This window comes from Macrosteles quadrilineatus, unplaced genomic scaffold (assembly GCF_028750875.1).
Source record: "Macrosteles quadrilineatus isolate MER2022 unplaced genomic scaffold, UCM_ALF_1.0 Scaffold_7__1_contigs__length_78375512, whole genome shotgun sequence".
NCBI classification, from domain to species: Eukaryota; Metazoa; Arthropoda; class Insecta; order Hemiptera; family Cicadellidae; genus Macrosteles; species Macrosteles quadrilineatus.
In genome coordinates this window covers 6,356,693-6,363,133 of record NW_026542600.1, presented here as the reverse complement: position 1 = coordinate 6,363,133, position 6,441 = coordinate 6,356,693, and positions in this window count along the sequence as shown.

Genomic DNA, 6,441 nt, shown 5'->3' with positions numbered 1-6,441 from the left:
GAAGGAACACACTAAGCACCACCGGACAATGGTCGGCGATGACAGGGTCCAAGGTCGACACAACATACTCCCATGATTCAAGAGAAGTGGCAACAACATCAAGGCAGTTCAATCCCCGTGTTGTAATAGTACGTAAATATTTATTTTTCCGTTCTACGTATTCCTGTAAAAACGAACATGTGGAGTTTTTTAAAAACCTTTTTTAGAGTTACGAAAACCATCCCATACCTTTTCAAAATTCACACAATGTAAACTAAACGTCAGATCTTCATCAAAATATAATCAAGAATTTTTCAACGACTTGGTAGACAGCTTGAAAACCTCGGTTGCAGACTAAACGACAAAAAAATGGACCATTGACAGTACAATAGATATTTAACATTTTTATTTGTAAAAAACATGATCAGAGGATAAACACGTTTACTTTAGCATCTGATGATTCACTGTGGGAAAATGCAGGGATGATGAAGATGAAGGGGGAGGGAAATATTTCGTCCCGACGAGTTGCCCGAACTCTCCGGATGGTAGGGGAGGTGGGAGGTTTTGGGGTGGCTTCCACAATCTCTACTTGTCCTCACTACAGCGCCGCGCGTCGTCTCACCATGCTGTCTTGGTGGACACCTCTGTTAGCCGCTGCTGTCTCCGTCGTCGTGGTCCTCTCCCTGTCTCCCAACAACAATCAGGTACAATCTCGCAGTCAAGAAAACTATTATGACATTTGCAAACAACTTTTTCTCTTATAAAAAGTATCCTACGCCATTGTATGTATTATAATGTGCGCTAGCGCATACTTCATGCGGACTCACCGGTCTGTAACTCAACAATAAAGATTTCAGGAAGGAATATTTGAAATTTGTGTGTTTAAAAATGCTAAAATTTAATTCATATAGAGTTCAGCGGATGGTGAACTATCAGCAATTCAAGTAATTTAAAACTATTTCCATTGTTTCCTAAATATGTTCATCAGAAATTTACCCGATTTGAAAACTTATATAATTTCCGAAAATGTATTCTAATATTTAATATACTCTCAAGATTTTCGCCCGATCTCTTTGTAAAACTTCATCCGAAGTACAATACTGTAGCGATACTAGCGACGGAATCAGCGATAAAATAAAATCTCACGCGCACACGTTTCATGAAATACATCTGTATAACACATTGACGTTCTTTAGTTTAGTTAGTTGTTCCGAATTTTGAGAAGAAAAGCATTTTAAAATGTCCAACCGATTTCTTCGTATACATTTTATTAATTTAATCAGTATCTTTTCCATTTATCAAGTCACAGAATATACAGCTGAGTAATTCACATTTATTCACCATTTACAACTAAGCTCCAAGCTCTTTGTAAATGTTAAATAAAAATATGTTAAGACTTTAATGAAATAAATGATAATTGCTTAATTTCAATGTACAAGATGTGTGAGTTCCGCAGGGTGGACAGAGCATCAAAGAAATAATGAAGAACAACGGAATTCACTCCAACACTTCTACGTGGTTCTTCTACATAACTAAGCTCTTAAGAGGCGAATGTTCTTAGTGGAACAATGCGTTGGTCGCAAATTTTCATTTTAGATTAAAATACGATTTGCTCGAAAACCCGTCGAGTGGTGTTGAGAATAAGAAAGGGCTTTATCGATTCTATGGTACAACAAAAGCTGAACTTGAAAGTTGAGACAATGGATACAAATAATTGTTTCAAACTAAGCAGCACCGGTTTGCTGTACTTGTAGTTTTCACGAATTATGAAAGTTAATTAATACCACACCACATTTTTAGATGTATTAAACCATTTAAATCTGTATTTCAAACAAGTAATTTTGCAATTTTATCTAATATGAACTCGAACTCTTAGTTCGATGATTTTGTCGCTCGAATGTTCACAAATTGCTTCGAATCGGTCTACTTAGTTAATGGAATAGCAATTCAATTTATGCAAATCACGGAAAAGCTTATATAAATCGCAACAGCATTCTGTTATTGTAATTTTATAAAGGAATTTCGACATCATGTTTCTTATTGGACAATTTTAATGTAGTCTGTATGAAACATCGCAAATTGGTCAATCATCCAATTTATTTTGTCACAATACACTTGTTGTCTAATTATACGGCTTTAGATCGTTCGTTGTAATCGTATGTGTTGACAACAGAATTATGATTTTACAAACAAATCAATAACTTCAATAAATAATTAACTGGCTGGGTAGCTGAGTGGTTAATGTGCTCGCCTACTAATCAAAAGGTCGCCGGTTCGATCCTGAGAAAAGTCAGTAGCTTTTTGATGGTTCGAACCCGGACCCAGCTGTTCCTGATCCTTGGGCTTTAAATAAATGATCCTGGCTAATGAAACCGCTGATCTTAGTCAGTAACAAAGCTACACAGATCATCTCACACCATTCTACACTCATCCTTCACTCATATTAGGGTTAAAATACGCACCTAAGTGGTGTCCCCATCTTGATGATTGATAATTGATAATTGAAATACTATTTGTCAGAACCAAACCATTAAGAGTGCGTGGTATCTAATAAATTATTTATTCGTCTTTCATTTCTTGAAAACCTATATTCTGTATCACGGAACTTGTCTCCTGACTGGGTTAACCTGGGGACTGGCCAATGGTTAAGCCCGGGACATTCCCAGGTAGACGCAGGTTCCATCATACAGACTATAGTGTCCATTTTTAAATAAGGTCGACCGACGATTGCCAGTTAAGAGTAAATAAGTGATATTATAAAAAATACGATTTAAGAAATCAGAGTCAACCAATCTTCAGCATTGGGTTGACGAACAGTTCCCATTAGTGCCATAGCAGCAACCATAGCAGAACCGTAAATTTCAAGCACATACAATTATTTTACAATTGCATGACATATTCAGGAAGAGGTTTGGCCATTTCCGGTCTTTTGAGTCTCCTAGTTCACGTTGACAAAAAAATATATTCCTCTTGGACATTTGATAAAAAAATTTATAATAATTCAGATCATTCACAACTGTTTGATTAACGTGATAAAAAAAAAATACAAAATATTTTAGCTGAGCTAAGTTCAAACGAATGATTCTGTAAGTCTCATTATAGATAGGGTTAATATATTGCTTTTACATTAAGGCACACTTTCTCCTTTGAATTAAAATATTTCTCCAAAAAATAAGATAGCATTATGAATAAGTACAAAGACTAAATTTTGGTCTAGTAAAAGAAACACGTACAAAAATAAGTCCTGTTACTTCTACAAGACTTACGTGTTCTGGAAATTAAAAAAACAAGATTTGTCAAGGTAAAATTTTACTTACCGTAGGCCTACCGTACAATAGGTATAAACAGAGTAAAAATATCATAATTTTTCAGCTATCTTGTTCCATATATTTGATATGATATGAAACTAATAAGCTTACTACCTGACCAAATTAGTAAAATAAGATTAATAGGGTCGAGATAGTTGACCAAAATATTGAAACATCTGAATTCTATCCAAACTGACGTGCTGTTTTTAGTTTTCTTTTATTTGCTATTGTTAATCAGAACTGTAACGGTCACGAGCTGGGTCTTGAGTATAATAGCCATCGGATAAGTATAGTATGTTTTTCATGTTAACCACAGTTAGATAAGTACGTGCCTTTAACGGATCAAAAGTTTGCAGTGACCACAACGCGAACCGTCAAAAATGAGTATCGAGATCATAAAGTTATATCTCGTGTTAATAATACACATTGGAGTAAACTTTGTTAACACACGGAGAATTACATTAGAATACCGTGTTAATATACGGCGTGAAACATCAGAATACCGTGTTAATGTCCAAGGTGATCTTACGGGGTATCGTATCATGCATGAGGCAACCCATCAGAAAATCATGTTAATACATGGGGTAATCCTTCGTAGTATCGTGTTAATGCAAGAAGTGATCCATCGGAGTATCGTGTTAATGCAAGAAAATAGTGATCCATCGGAGTATCGTTTTAATGCAAGAGGTGATCCATCGGAATATCGTGTTAATGCAAGATTACTCCGTCCAAACAGCCGTGGCACCTGACGGATTAGGAGACCCCATGGAAACCATTGGGGCCTCCTGATCCTTCAGGTGCCACGGCTGTTTGAACGCACTAATGCAAGATGTGGTCCATCGGAGTATCATGTTAATGCAAGATATGGTCCATCGGAGTATTGTGTTAATGCAAGAGGTTATCCATCGGAGTATCGTGTTAATGCAAGAGGTTATCCATCGGAGTATCGTGTTAGTGCAAGAAAAAAGTGATCCATTGGAGTATCGTGTTAATGCAACAAAAAAGTGATCCATCGGAGTATCGTGTTAATGCAAGATAAAAGTGATCCATTGGAGTATCGTGTTAATACAAAAAGTGGTCCGTCGGAGTATCGTGTTAATGCAATATTTCAATTGTTAGACCATTTCAAGTATCACTGTATATCTGCTCATCTCTATTTAGTCAACTACATTCACACAAACGTTTATAAATTATGAATTCCGTGCTTACCAACCTAATTTTTCTACTATAAACGTGAACATTTGTTTTTGTTTCTCTTCATTGCTGATTATTTACAAATATAATTTGAATTTCAGCTAGAATCAGCTGATTCAGTGAAAAATCAAAAATTTAACTCGAATAATTATAAAACGAATCCTCTATTTTGGGTTCCAAGAATACATTTGAGGAATATCAACTATAAGTAAAATTCCACGAATGTATCGGCAACAAATATTAATCATCCCTGAAATAAATGTTCGATTATATTTCGTATGAAGTCACAATAGTCGAGTTGAGTAATTAATTTACTTTTGCGTTCTCCTTAATTAAAATTTCTTGCTAACTAAGATGCCTTTTTACCACAACCCCGCACCGTTTCAGCGAGCGCCGTCTAAGTTCGCCAATCTTTACTCAGGCTGTATTTACTTTATTTGGGTTTGAAATTAGTTTTGAACTAATTTTTATACGTTGTTTCAAGTGTTTTGGTATTGGGAAATTAACATTCGAGTTAAGTTCTTTCATCATTTTAAATCTGAATGTACACGGTGTTTTCTAGATAATAATTACCTAATCTTGATTCTGTAAATTATTTAATAAAAATTAATATTTTGTAATAATTTGTCTGTATTTGAACATGGGGTTAAGGATATGTCGATGATTGATGTTAAATATACATTAACAAGCAAAGCTGTAGGTTGTCACATGTTGTTTTGTAGTTGCTATTTCTTTATGTTACAACTTAGTAATGTATTGTATCCTAATCTCAAACTCTTATTGTTAAGGGAGGGATAGACATAATATTTATATTTCATTGAGGATACTAAAAAGATTCAATCAATGAATAGTGTTGTATAGTTTGAAAACAACACAGTTGTTTCTTACTTTTTTTTACCTGGTATCATTCTAAAATTGTATTAAGTTATAAACATTTTTACTCCAAAAATGTTAGTTACTTAAAGTAGGAGTCACATGAAGATTGGAAGTTTATTACTGTTACCAACTTTACAAAATTAAAACTTCAGATCAATACCTAAACTTGGATAAGACAAGCAATAATACAATTTAATGTATACCTAACTTGTGAAAACTAGGTTAAATAGGTTTACGTCTTTAAAGATCTGTTTAATGAGATTTAAATGTCATTAAGTAATAATATAAGAATCAACACAAAGAAATTTCAAAACAAATGTACTTGGTGTAACTCAATCGTAACTCGTAGGTATTAAGTTACTGACTTCATAATATTTGAAATTTAAGGTCTGGTATAACAATACAATTATACATCATCGATTAATACTCGTGTTATACAGAGTGAGGCAATGAAAATGTCCCAATATATAAATGTTACAAATTCAATAATATTTATTTACCTTATACAAATAAATGCCATTTTAACTTGATGGAGTAATTTCCCATTTCTTGATAACAGCGTCCTTCAAGTAACGTAATCTTCCTTGGATTTCTTCAGCGTTTCTTCAGGAATTGCTTAATTCTCCAGGAAATCCTTAGTTTCAGTTCGAGCAAATCTCTGGGACAACTTTAAAAAACATTGAACTTTAATTAGTTAATAGAAAAGATTCCCAAATAAAAAAGGGCCAACGGAAAGCTTCCAAAAACGAAGGCTTCCTGGCAAACCTCTTTGGACATGTAACTGCGTCTCACACTTACACCACATTTGCTGGTATACGAGGAGTTTTTGCAGATTCCAAGATTATTTTTACAATTTTCATTATAAATACTTTTTAGTTGCCTATCATTTTCCAATCTGTGTCACCACCATATTGACCACTGATGAAATGTGGCCCAAATAATCTTTGAGGTTTAGCAAACGAATAACTCTTCTTAAAATCAGTTCCCACAAAAATCACAGTTTTGATTACTACATAAACACCATGTTTACTAAAGTCATATTTAACTTTATAAGAACAGCTGTTCATTTATTGTTGCACTACTT